Consider the following 14503-nt stretch of genomic DNA (forward strand, 5'->3'; position numbering starts at 1 on the left):
ATCCGACTAAAGTCGCTCAACTCTATACATCACCAATGTTAGGCCGGGATCACACATGCGAGAAACTCGGCCGAGTCTCACACGTCAATACCGGGCACTTGGATCGGAGCGTGCGGCCGCAGAGCAATACACAGAGCCTGACGCTCCACTCCTGAGTGCGGGTATTAGCAGGCGAGACTCAGCCGTGCTTCTCACATGTGTGATCCCGGTCTTAGTCTATGGGGCTGTGAGCCGGTCCGGGGGGGGGGGAAATAAAATCGCTGCATGCCCAAGTTTGATCTGATATTTGGATGACACTTGGCCATGCTACTCAGTGAGTGCGTGGAAATCATTGGACTGCACTCGGATGACATCCGAGTGCAGTCTGATTCTCGCACGGTGACAGAATGGAGAAGACATTTTTTTTTCTCCTCATCTGAGAGAATCGGATCCCAGTCCCATAGCCCGAGTACAGACCACGACGCGTGGACCACCTGCCGCCCTGCGTCATGTCGCGATATACCCCAATCTTTGCCCACGTGATACATTTTTAACAAAAAAAACCCCTAACAGCAAAATGGATTTTTAGCCCTAAATACATGCATTTAACTAAAAGGGGGAGAAAAAAAAAAGAATGGACACCCCCTTTAATCCCCTCCACCAGTTAGTCCTCAATGAACCCGGATTGCAGGCGTTAACCCATTAGCTGCCTCAGAATGTATTCACTAACGATCAGCTCGGAAGGTTTTTTAACCCCCTGCCTCAGTATAAACACGCCGGGCGGGTCACGTGCTGCGCCCCGTCCCCCTCGTTAACCCCTCGCCTCCCGGAGCCGCTGAGCAGAGGGGCATTGTGTGCCATGTGCGCCCCCCACCCTCCCCTGCCGCCGCTCACACGTGCTCGGGATCAACAGTTTGTTGCTCGCACTTTGTTTTTTGTTGTTCTTCTTCTCCTTCCTCCGCGGCCGGTGACGCCCCGCGGGCCCGGCCCGCCCCCTCCTCGTCCTTCCCCGCCTCACAATGGGAGCTCAATGCAAATCACCAGTGCGCAACTTTGCGCAAGAACTGAGCCGCGATCCGGGGTGAAGTGCGGGTGGTATCGTATGCAAATGCGGCGCTGACGTCCCAGATCATGTGGGTTTCGGCGTAGATTCCCCGCTGATCGAGGGCTCTCTGCTCCGCTCCTGTGCAGTGTCCGGGGATCTATAGATCGCTGCGCCGCCTCCGATCCTTCCTGCCGCGCGGATACACTGTCGCCGCCGACGCCTCGGGATCCGCCCGCGGCCGCCGCAGGTAAGAAACTTCCCGGGCCGAGTGCGGCAGCGGCGGAGCCTCCGTGCGGTGTGTGCGGTGCCCGAGTCCACGTGAGAGCCGTGAGATCACCGACCGGCGCTGTAACTTCAGCGGCTCCCGCGTGTTCAGGGAGCGGGTCACGGCCGGAGGGGGCGGCGGCGCCCGGGGGGAGGGAGAGATGCGGGGGCTGCAGGCGGGGAGAGCCACCCCACACGGCGGCAACTTCGCCTCCGACCGCGGGGAGAGCACTTCTGAGCGGCAGCGAGCAGCGCTTCTCTACGGCGACATCAGCGGCAGAAAATATGGCGTCCGCTATCGCTAGGGCGTAACGTAGAGGGAGCTGCCGAGAGCCGAGCGCTCCTCACCGCGGCCTGCGCCGGCCTGCGAAAGTTACAGCGGGAGGGAGGGGGCGACGGGAGCCCCCAAATGTCCGGAGCGGGGGGTGCAGCTCCCCTCCTCCTCTACCCCCAACTGCAGGGAGGGAGCCGAGCACACCACGGGGGAGAGAGGAGCCGAGGCCACCACGGGGGAGAGAGGAGCCGAGGCCACCACGGGGGAGAGAGGAGCCGAGGCCACCACGGGGGAGAGAGGAGCCGAGCCCTCCACGGGGGAGAGAGGAGCCGAGGCCACCACGGGGGAGAGAGGAGCCGAGCCCTCCACGGGGGAGAGAGGAGCCGAGCCCTCCACGGGGGAGAGAGGAGCCGAGCCCTCCACGGGGGAGAGAGGAGCCGAGCCCACCACGGGGGAGAGAGGAGCCGAGCGCCACCACGGGGGAGAGAGGAGCCGAGCGCCACCACGGGGGAGAGAGGAGCCGAGCGCCACCACGGGGGAGAGAGGAGCCGAGCGCCACCACGGGGGAGAGAGGAGCCGAGCGCCACCACGGGGGAGAGAGGAGCCGAGCGCCACCACGGGGGAGAGAGGAGCCGAGCGCCACCACGGGGGAGAGAGGAGCCGAGCGCCACCACGGGGGAGAGAGGAGCCGAGGCTACCACGGGGGAGAGAGGAGCCGAGCGCCACCACGGGGGAGAGAGGAGCCGAGGCCACCACGGGGGAGAGAGGAGCCGAGCGCCACCACGGGGGAGAGAGGAGCCGAGCGCCACCACGGGGGAGAGAGGAGCCGAGCGCCACCACGGGGGAGAGAGGAGCCGAGCGCCACCACGGGGGAGAGAGGAGCCGAGCGCCACCACGGGGGAGAGAGGAGCCGAGCGCCACCACGGGGGAGAGAGGAGCCGAGCGCCACCACGGGGGAGAGAGGAGCCGAGCGCCACCACGGGGGAGAGAGGAGCCGAGCGCCACCACGGGGGAGAGAGGAGCCGAGCGCCACCACGGGGGAGAGAGGAGCCGAGCGCCACCACGGGGGAGAGAGGAGCCGAGCGCCACCACGGGGGAGAGAGGAGCCGAGCGCCACCACGGGGGAGAGGGGAGCCGAGGCCACCGCCACCATGGAGCAGGGCTCACCGGGGGGGGCAGAGAGGAGCCGCACAAGTCCTGGGGAGGGACCTGCAGCCTCCAAAACTTCCCCCGGACCCCCACAACTCTCATGGAGGTAGCAGAGCCCAGGCTGCACTTGACGCAACTCCCTGGTGCAGTTTCTCAGAGCTCCTTATTAACCCCTTCAGGAGGCAGCTACATTTTGTGCTCGCGTCTTTCTCTTTTTTTTTTTTTCATCTCTACTAAGATCCATAACTTTCTTTGTTGTTATTTTTCTTCCAACATAGGGCTAATTTTTTTTTTTTTTTATATCCTTCACTTTTTCATATAATTAAGCAAAGGAAAAAAAATGCAAATCTACCTTACCCTTAATAAAGATTATTATTATTTATATAGCGCCAACATATTCCGCAGCGCTGTACCATTCAAAGTTTTGGGGTTAGATTTTCAGACCGCTCATTGCAATGAAAAGTGACCCCGTGACCTTATTCTTCTCCAGGTCGGCACGCTTTACACAGAGACCAAACTTATTTTATTTATTTATTTTTATTTCTATTTTAGTGGCTTAATTTTGTATTGACGAGAAATTTCTTGCCGTTTTCTGAGGATGGAAGGAGATTAATTTTTCGGTCAATGCCCCGGTGTGAGGTTGTAGTTTTACTCGAGACGAGCTGTAGTTTTATCGGTATTATTTTGGGCTACAAATCTCGATCCCTTTAATTTTTTTTGGGAAGGGGGGGAGGTGCTGCAACCACAAACCTGTCAGTTTTTACTTAACTTTGATTGTATAGGTTAAATAACGTTTTTAGAGATCAGACCTTTATGGTTGCGGCCATCCCGAATGGGTTTTAATTTTTAAACTGTGTTCACTTGTTTGCACGTGGCGCCTGTACACACAGCCCGGCTCAGACCGGCCCATAGGGTAACGGAGGAATCTCCCGGGGGCCCCCAATCCCACTGTATGGGCAGTACTTGGCCTAATTCACTCTGTACAGACAATAAGCAATATATATATAATTTTATTGGGGCGGAATGACTATATATATATATATATATATATATATATATATATATATAAATTTTTATTTTTCTTGAGACCTCTTGGAAATGTTCCATATAAGTTGTAGACTTGTGCCCTACTACACGGCCACTCTTTTTTTTTTTTTTTTTTTTTATTGCATGCTCCTTGGTCACGGTCGGTCCCAATAATAACCCGCACCACTATAATATCAGTGCTTGACAAACAAGATGCTGGAGGAAACTTTGGGGCATCTTGTCACTCTGCCTCAGCCCCTTCCATGTGCTCTTCCTCCCCCCCCCCAGCTCCCATTGTTGCCCCTGTTTGATCAGCGGTCGGACCCCTGCTGCGAGCGCTGGGGGTAATGTATTTTAGTTTACCCTCTCTGCAGTGATGGATGAATGGGAGATGAGTGCAGCAGTGCTTTTCTGTAATGCTGCTCCACCTGATTGCATTGCTTCACAGTTGTTGGGGGGGCTGTGGTAGTCAAGTGTTTCCTGGGGGGCTTTTGTCTGCCGAGTGCTGAGCGGTGGGAATCCTGGGCTTGGATTTGTCACAGTTTAAATCAGTTAACTGGATGTAATAGGATAATGCAAATGTCTATAACGCGTCAGTCCTGTCTCTTTAGATGTCTATCCTTGCATCCTGATTAGAATATTAAGGGCGCCCCCCCCCCCCCCATCAATCAAAAATGGCGCAGTTTCATCCACACCTGTCTGTACTCCATCGCTCCCTATTTAAACGTTGCACCACAATGATACATTTGGAGCAGGTTACACCAGCGCGACTTTTCACACTTCCCGACGTCCCATAAAAGCCGGAGAGCGGAGTGTTAAATGTCTCGCGTCACCGCCGAATCTTCCCTCAGATTGTCTCTATGCATGTTAATTAGTGCACTTCCCAATATTAGAGAGCGAGACCAGTGCGCCAGATGCTGCACGTCGGTGTAGAATTCTGCGCAAATTGCGACACTTCCTGCCTGTTAACTATTTACGCCGTCGATGTGTTCCGTTTTCTTTAACACTGCCGAGACCTCTATAGAATAGGCAACTTTTTTTCCGCCTTCTAGTTAGGAATGCATTGGTATACTTCACACAATCCAATATTAAGTCCCTTGTTTTTTGTTTTTTTTGCTATGGTGTAAAATCCTCCTAAATATGGTGCGAGCATTTAGCAGGAAACTGCGCCAATGTTTGTGGGCACAATGATGGTGTGTCCGTAAGGTCATTTATTTCCCACTGATTCCTATTCGCACATGCTGCAAATCTGCGGCCGCAGAAAGGAAAAAAAAAAAAAATTTCCATACGTCCTCTGCTCACCGTCCATTGTGTAGTCCAATACCGGTTTTCCTCAGCTTCTCCAAGCTATCGGTCCTTTAAAAAAAAACTTTCTTTTTCATGGCCACATTCACTTGTATGAACGGGATTGGGCCAGAGTAGGACAGTCGTCTTGAGGTTTTAAATATTATTTTATTTTTTTTTTTACAATTTTGTGACCCATTGGTTCAAGTGAAAAAGCGGACTTATGAATAGGCCTTCAGACTATAAAAGGTACTTGTGCTTTCGAAAGCACATGGAAGCAAGGATGTGGAGTCGGTAAGCCACAGCTCCACAGCCCTGCATGGAAGTGTGAATAAGGTTGTGTTGACACTTCCGAAACGTGCGGTGAGTGGACGGCCCGTTATGTCCTGACCAGCATTGTCTCTTTGACCCCAATTTAACATCTTCGTCTACACCCAGGAGCCTGTCTGAGTTTGGGGGGAAGGACCTGCAGTGGGCCCGGACATCGTGGTCTGTACTTGGCCGTGCCTGTCGACAGTGTGAAACTGACCGAAGACCTACAATAATTTGGCCACCTAACTATACCGGACTTGTAAGAGGTAAATCTCTGTGGTTACACCGTGATCAGAGAAAGAAGGTTGTATTGAAGGTAGACGTAACATTCGGAGCTCGGTAAAGCTGGGTGATACTTGTGGACACTAGTTGTCACCGATTTTCCCTAGAAACAGACATGGACAAAATGAGAAAACACGTAGGCTGATACCGGGTTTGACAAATATTCTGCTGCGATTTGTGTCCCGGAATGAATTCTCCCATTATCTATGGAGGTGAACATCTATGACATCGTCACAACAGAATTGCTGGGTGAAGAATTAATTGGTGCTTCTGCTCGTGGATTTGTTAGTTGTGCTGCGTACCTTGGAAATTACAGTGCGTTAATGGGGTTGTTAGGGTTTGGGAAGAAAGATTCTGAATCCTTATAGTTGTGCGCATCGCACGCTGTCGGCATTCTCCGGTGGCGAGAGCGGACAGCCTAGTGACCGCAGTTATGTGATTTACATCTGGCCACATGCTGACTAGACGTGTGCAGCCTTGCTGAATGCAATTGAGTCGAGCAAGGCCGAGCACGTCTAGTCGGCACGTGACCGCGTATATGCAAATGGGAGAATCTTGACTGCACGCAGTGTGCACACTAAGGGTTCAGACTTTCATACGAAACCTGGGCAACCAAGTCTTTATGTAGAAGGCAGAGGTGGGAGGAAAGAACTGAAACAAAAATAAATACTTCCTGTCAAAACTTTAGCCCTTCCTTGTGTTGACCAGGCGGCAGTGCCTGCAATAAGACACATTCCTTTTTTTATTTTTTTATTTTTTTCTTCTTCTATGTGCATTTAACTTGTGCTGAACCTTTACTCTACTCCATCACTCCATGTTTGCCGAACCTTTAATGATAAATTTGGCTCAAATCATGCCGGCGAAAAATGTTTAAAGGGGTTGTCCAGGCTTGGTTCTTAAGTCTGTAGTCACTCATTGACCGCTCATGTTTAGTCTACATGTGACTGCATGTGTGCAAATCACATACTTGGGGGTCTTGTGCTCACCCGCTCCCAGCATGGACGAATCCTGACAGTGATTGCAGACTTAGACCCCAAGCCTGGACGACCCCTTTAAGCATATTTTAGTACTTTTCCCAATATTAGATAGAGCCTGAGACCAGTATATCAAATGTCGCACGTTAATGTAGAATTTCTCACTTAAGATGGTTGCAACCTAAATATATTTTGGTTTTGGGACGACTGCGACCTGTCAAGTTTATTTTAGTAGAGTTTTTGCGACTAATATCATGCGTCACCAAAAAGTTAACCACCTACTTTTTTAAAAAAAAATTAAGGTCCGAGTACGGACCAAAAAAAATTACATACGACTTTGATAAACTTGGAAAAGGAATTTATGACAGCAAAAAGATGCAAATTGTCTCAAATTTGGGGTTTAAATGCAAAGGTGAAGATTTTTTCTCATAACGTCTGATGACACAGAGATGGACGCTAATAATGGATTTCACTGTGAATAGCAAAACAAGTGGGGCCCGGTGGCTTTACAGTGGCAGCCATGGTGTACACATGGTGGTTACGGGAGGCTCCAGTCTGTCCAGCCTTGGGCCTTACTGTATATGTTCACGTTCAGACCTTTGCAGAACATCCTGTCCATGATGCAGGATGTGGTCAGTTTATGTATAACCGGTTCGTACCTTCTCGCCCTACAACGATGGACCCTATATAGACCATATACATAGTTGTAGGTCCCGGCCACACGATGCTGACCGCTATGGAGGCGCTGCTTTACATGCCTGGATCCGTTCTGTTATCGCACACTTGTAGACCAGGTTAGATTGCAGATATTTGCTGTGATAAGTCAGTCGTTAACTCATCGCCAAACTATTTTTGTGGTTAGTAAAGTTTTAGTTCCCAGTACAGAGACTCTGGCAGACAGCTCTAACCTCACGTGAAAGTCTTCCTGCTCGCGCCTTGGTCTGCCTTGCATGGGGTGAAGAAAAAAATAAAAGCAAATTTTCACTAGATCGGTGGAAATTTATATTGCTGTTGGAACAGTTCAGATTTCGGGTGGTTTACCTTTAAGCTTGACCGAGTTATGGAAAACTATAGTACGGAGGTCTTTTATAAACTGTGGAAAATCTGTACTGTGAAGCGGCATCTCAAGGTGGAGTGTCCCTACCAGTTTGGAAAATGTTATTTCGAGAGGTTGTAGAATCCAAATGTCCATTAGAAGTACCGTACCGTAGTTTCTTTTTCATCGAAAACTCTTCCAAAACGTTGAGAAACGGAAACCTCCCCAAAACAGTTTCTATTAGAAAAATTCTTTTTTTTTTTTTTTTTTTTTTTTACTACCACAAAACCTATACACCGTTTTATTTTTCTCTCTGTGTTTCAATTACTTTTTGAGTAGGAAATGCATGGATTGAAAATGAGGCCTCATTCACATATCAGTGTTTGTATGCTGAAACCAGGAGTGAAACTTGCGGAGAAAAATAATTGAATGATTGACACGTGTACTTTTTCTTGTAGACAGTCTCTTGGTTTTGGCATACAAATACTGATGTATGACTAAAGCATAAGATCCCTTTTCAATGACAGACTTGTATTGGTCCAGCTTCTTCTCAGATGAGCCTGTGCTGTTGGAAGTCCATGGACGTGGTTGGCCTTCAACACTTTGGACTTTTTCCGGTTGTATCCAGATGGCCGTGTTTGAACACCAGCTGTGAAGTTGTCTGTAGACTAAAGGTCCTCAAACACATCTAATGTTGGCTGAACATGCTGATAAAAGGGTTTGGCCGACTGACTGTTGGGGGAGAGGACTATCTCACACTTGTCCAGTTTCACACTGCTGATCATATTGTCGTCTTTAAGATAAGCCATTGGCCAACCTGTCAGTGTTTTGGGTTTTTTTTCATAAAGAACACAGGAGCACTCAAACAGCGTTTCTACGTTTGGGCATGTTGGTTGAATGATCTGCCAAAACATAATTCGGCAGTCAGCTATCTGACGTGTATGGCCGGCCCAAGACCAGGAAGGATTTAGCTCTTGTCTGTTACTGTAGTCCAGAATCTTTCACTAAAAAAATAAAATCCAAGAAGCTTAGTCTTCAATACCTTTTGACTTGTTTTTGGGGGTTTTATTTATTTTTTTTTTTTTTTGGTCTTGCTTGTATTGTTTGGACTGCTAAAAAAAAATCACTCAATTTATACCAAGTCTTCCAACCCCAGAAGGTACAGATGGATGTAGTCAACAAGTCCTTAGCTAGTTGTTGAGGAAACTGTTTTTGGTTTGGTGAAAAGTTCAGGAGGTTGTAGAAGGTAGTCTGAGTCTTTTAGGGCCTTGTCAAGAGATGGCTTTTGTGGAAGCCCTTATGAAAAGGTAATCAGTCACAAAAAGTCCATCAATAGAGGGTGAAAGAGGTCAATTTAATCTTGCACCATCACAAATTTAGATGCTTCCGGTGTTTGAGGATCAATTGTGGAGTTGTCCTGAAGAAGAGGTCAAGAAGGTTAAAGTATTTTGAACTCAAGGGTCAAATCCTTCTGGTTGGTTCCCATTGAATTTGTGATTTTTGGAAAGTATCCAGTGTTTGTTTTTTATGTCCCTCAACCTAGTCCCTCCCTTTGCAATTTGTGCAGATTCTTTTAAGGGTCTTTAACCAACCAAAGTCTCTATGGATTGTGCTTAACTTTACAGTCCTGAGTTTAGAACCAATAATAACTTAGTTGCGTTCTCCTCGGGCTCTTTCTTACGTTAAATTACGAGGCTTCGGCACTGCAGTGACTTATTAGATTCTGGGCACATAGCAGAGTTGGAGCTGTGGGAAGTTGATGCTGCAGTGTTTGTCAGCGAATAGACATGACGGGCAACAGGGAGGCCGGGGGTTTAAAGTGATATTAAAAAGAAACCTGTTTGAAGCATTTTATGCTTCCTTTAAGAACGATATTATATGATTAACTCAAGATCATGTTTTAATTACTTTTTGGCCAACCATGTGTTTTATATGTCGCAACATTATTGGATTTTTCTCGTTGGGCATGCCCATACAGATTGGCAAGCGGGTTGCCCGTATTGCTGCAATTACTAAAGGCGTAAGGAAGCTTGTCAATGAGATCACTGATCCGGTCACACGCCAAAAAACAATGTATGATCAATAGCGTCAGCTATTTATTGACCATACTTTTATGGACTTCAGCTGTCCGCTTAAAGGCTGGACTGTCGCATGCCGAACCCAGCTGCCCACCATAAGTTACGGGGTCAGGTACATGTTGTCTTTCTAGGTCTATATGGACCGGATCTGACTATTGCATGGTCAGCCATCGTAAGCAGGGCTGTGGAGTCGGTAAGCCAAACCTGCGACTCCAGCTCCGACTCCTCAATTTCCCTTACACCGACTCCAACTCCGACTCCCACACAGATTGCTTATATTTAAGTGAAAAATTTATTGTAGTACAATGTGAACCTCAGACATTTAATCATTTTTATGATCCAATAATCAAGATATTTAGATAGAACAGAATATATATTGGTGTACTACCAGGTTTTCATTCTTTTTGGTACAGATACGATATGGATAGACAGATATGGATAGATAGAGCAAATTTCTAATCTGCTTTTGCTGTTGAAAACATTATCTATGAGCTCAAAAACCTTTCAGGTGATGCAGTTTTTTAAAAAGCTGATCGGCTTTTGCAGCTGAAAAACGTATCCTCAAAAAACACAGGAAAAACGCTGTGTGTGATTGTAGCCTTAGATCAGGAATATAACAGCCATTTATAGGACATTTCATAACTTTCCCAAACTCCTATGAAAAAATATTCAGCACATCCTGCATTGAATTACTGTACCCAATTTATTATATATTTTAGGAGTCGGAGTCGGTCCATTTTATAACGACTCCGACTCCACCAAAATGAGCACCGACTCCACGACTCCGACTCCACAGCCCTGATCGTAAGGGGGTATATTGAACCCTTTAGAGAGTTTTATATTACAGTGACCAACGTCTAAAGATCAACAAATGTTATAGGTCAAACCATAGATTATAGTTTTTAAAGGGGTTGTGCGTGATTGGAAAAGTGGCAAACCGGCTGCAATTCTTGGTTCGAGTCTTCTTCTCATGATCCAAACTGACAGCATTGATGCCTATTGAAGCTATTGGCTTGGAGGTGAACAAACAGGTGCAATACAGTCTTTGGTGTCACGGAGTAAGAGAAGATTCGCTTTGGAGTCCAGTCATGCATTTTAAATATCGGGACGAATGCTAGTTTGGCCCACTGTAGGGAAAGTTTACCCACAATGAGAATTCTGGAGATTGTATGGGTTTATGCATGAATTATCCTCAGTGGATTACATTTGGGCAAATCTCATCCACGTGCTTCACTCTTCATGGAAAATATGTTGCCGATTTGTTTTTTTTTAAGGTTTGCCGCTTATCAATTTTTGATACAGACCTTCTCCCCACCCCCTCCCCCAAGTTCTTGCAAGTTTGTTGTGTAGAATCTCAACAAATCCAACCTGTGTGAATTTACCCTAAACCTGCACCAGGCCGAGCATTATTTGAATTTTTCAATGTGGAAAGAGGAATAGGTTAGGCTTTTAATTTCTCATACGAAGCGATGGGTCATGTTGAAATCTAATATGTCCGATACTGTCCTCCCTCACATCTGCCCCGAAACGGACCAATACGCTTCTCCAAAATTGATGCGCGCGGTCTACCTTTTATCTATCATCTGAGGTTTAGACAGAGAGATGGATCCATCCGATGAAGGTGGGCGACTCGCTGACCATAAAGGGCTCCAAAATGTCCCAACGATGCTTGTGCAGACTCCTCACTAAAAAGTTATATGCCGCCCAAGTTGAGAGAAGATGAACATTTTGAGTTTTAGTTTTAATATTTCGCACAGAAGTTTTACGTTGGTCTTGAGTTTGAAAATAAAAGGAAAAATCCGAATTTTTCACGTTTTTTGACCCCTTTTTTTTTTACTTTGATTAAAATGGAATTACCGTAATATGTCTCTACGGTGGAATGGCTCGTGTATTACGGCCGGGATATTATATAAATGAAATCTGGGAATTCCGCGTTATTGTAGTGAAGGCGCCTGGAGTCCCTGACAGCTGAACCCGGTTTCGGCTATTATCTGCGCCCTCTGTGCTGTGGAAGGTGTGAATGGAAAGCAGCAGTTATTATGATTGTTGATACGTTGATTGTATCAGACGTCTCTATTTATTCTTATGTAAACTGGGTATTGCCGGAGACGCGATCCTGTAATCTGTTAAACAATTCCCGCCGTCGCTCGCCGTGAGTGGCTTTATGAAAAGCAATTTGCGCCGTAACATTTTAGAGGGGATGCCGCGCGCCCTTATCGGTCCTTAAAGTGTTTTTTAAGGCGTTTGTATCAAAGCGATGATTAAAGGGTAAAGTGGAGGGCTGAGACCACTTACTGTAAAATACACGTTATATTAACCCCTTCTCAGTCGGGTGGGGGGCAGATTCCATGTGCGAATATACACCTGGAAACCACGAAAGTGACTACTTGCTGGATGACTTGCTCAGGTCCTGAAGGTGGTGGAGGTTCTGATAACTACTGGCAAACCAGTTTGTAACAATTAAAAGGCACACACCCCTTAAAGAGGTAAAGAATTAGAAACACAAGGCTGACTTATTTATTTTTCTCCCAATTTTTCCCAACCTCCTTTTAAATTTCAGTCTGCGGCATTTTGTCTATCTTTTGTATATGGGACCAAGTAAGCTGTAATACCAGGAAGAGCTAATGGTTAAGTGGTGCTGTTTTAGCATACATGCAGAGTCTTTTTGGACTTCCCCTTTAAATCGTGACACTTGCCTTAAATATGTTGGTTTTTAAAATCTGATGTAAACGCCGCTGTTCTCCTGAATCCGGCGATGTTTTTCTTTTGTTCCTGCGCCTCTCTATTCCTTGGATACATTTTAGCCAAGTGGGTGTGGCTCTCTTCTGTGGGCATTTTTGGGTGCACACCCAGTTGGCTAATATGATTGGATTTATATACAGGGAAGAGGAGGCCATATCTCGAGAACGGTGAGGCGCAAGAACAACAACAAAAAGTCTCTGGATTCTGGAGGATAGTGGCGTTTATGCTAGGTAGAAAAAATTGTATGGCAAGTTACAGGTTCCACATAAAGGTTGCAGTATGTGATTCTATTGCCACAGTTGGGTCCCATAGCCACTCCCTCTGTCAAGCCACAGGTGGTTGTGGATCTGTGGTGGTCTTCTGCTAGGCCTCATCTTCCTCTCCACCATTTGGAGCAATCATTTTCATATTCTGTAGCTTAGAAACAAGTCTGAGCTAAGGCGACTTTCACACTAGCGGTTTTTAGCGCTGCTCTTTGTGCGCAATAGAAACGCATCATGCGTTTTGCATACATTTGCGTTTTTTTAGGCGCATGTGTTTTAACCAGTTTCTAGCCATGTTAACTCTTAAAACGCATGCGATTTCGAATGCAGGTGCGCACGCCTGCGTTCCCATAGGCTGTAATGTGTTATCTTGTCACATTCCGTGCGCAAGCGTGCGCATGCGGTTTTTTTACGCCGTTGGACGGACCCAAAAATGCAACAGGTTGTGTCGGGCGCGCCTAGGCGCACACTACAAAAAAAAACACATGCGCACGAAAACGCATACGAACACGTTCAAACGCTAGACCATGCGCCCGCCATGTTAAACATAGGGGCGCATGATGCGATGCGCTAAAAAACGCTAATGTGAAACCAGCCATGATTGGTACTACATGGTGCTTCTTTATAAAAATACTAGCTGAAGGGCCTGGCGTTGCCCGGGCATAGTAACTAATTCACTATAATATCCCACATCATCCCGTCAGCCAGAGCCACCGGACTACTACCCCTAATATCCCACATCATCCCGTCAGCCAGAGCCACCGGACTACTACCCCTAATATCCCACATCATCCCGTCAGCCAGAGCCACCGGACTACTACCCCTAATATCCCACATCATCCCGTCAGCCAGAGCCACCGGACTACTACCCCTAATATCCCACATCATCCCGTCAGCCAGAGCCACCGGACTACTACCCCTAATATCCCACATCATCCCGTCAGCCAGAGCCACCGGACTACTACCCCTAATATCCCACATCATCCCGTCAGCCAGAGCCACCGGACTACTACCCCTAATATCCCACATCATCCCGTCAGCCAGAGCCACCGGACTACTACCCCTAATATCCCACATCATCCCGTCAGCCAGAGCCACCGGACTACTCTCCTAATATCCCACATCATCCCGTCAGCCAGAGCCACCGAACTACAGCCACTAATATCCCACATCATCCCGTCAGCCAGAGCCACCGGACTACTACCCCTAATATCCCACATCATCCCGTCAGCCAGAGCCACCGAACTACAGCCACTAATATCCCACATCATCCCGTCAGCCAGAGCCACCGGACTACTACCCCTAATATCCCACATCATCCCGTCAGCCAGAGCCACCGAACTACAGCCACTAATATCCCACATCATCCCGTCAGCCAGAGCCACCGAACTACAGCCACTAATATCCCACATCATCCCGTCAGCCAGAGCCACCGGACTACTACCCCTAATATCCCACATCATCCCGTCAGCCAGAGCCACCGGACTACTACCTCTAATATCCCACATCATCCCGTCAGCCAGAGCCACCGAACTACATCCACTAATATCCCACATCATCCCGTCAGTCAGAGCCACCGAACTACATCCACTAATATCCCACATCATCCCGTCAGTCAGAGCCACCGGACTACTACCCCTAATATCCCACATCATCCCGTCAGCCAGAGCCACCGGACTACTCTCCTAATATCCCACATCATCCCGTCAGCCAGAGCCACCGAACTACAGCCACTAATATCCCACATCATCCCGTCAGCCAGAGCCACCGGACTACTACCACTAATATCCCACAT

The 14503-nt window shown here is 47.9% G+C and overlaps 1 protein-coding gene across 2 annotated transcripts in view; it reads left to right on the forward strand.

The window, feature by feature from the left end:
• Positions 1-994: 994 nt before the first annotated feature.
• The window catches only part of ZHX2 (zinc fingers and homeoboxes 2), a 54892-nt gene continuing 41383 nt past the window's right edge, over positions 995-14503 (forward strand). For both annotated transcript variants that reach the window (XM_073590278.1, XM_073590279.1), the window contains exon 1: positions 995-1271. The gene's annotated coding sequence lies outside the window, so the exon portion shown is untranslated. The remainder of the gene's footprint in view (positions 1272-14503) is intronic.

The sequence above is a fragment of the Dendrobates tinctorius genome, unplaced genomic scaffold (genome assembly GCF_039654945.1).
Source record: "Dendrobates tinctorius isolate UK_male_01 unplaced genomic scaffold, ASM3965494v1 ptg000116l, whole genome shotgun sequence".
In the NCBI taxonomy this organism is placed as follows: domain Eukaryota; kingdom Metazoa; phylum Chordata; class Amphibia; order Anura; family Dendrobatidae; genus Dendrobates; species Dendrobates tinctorius.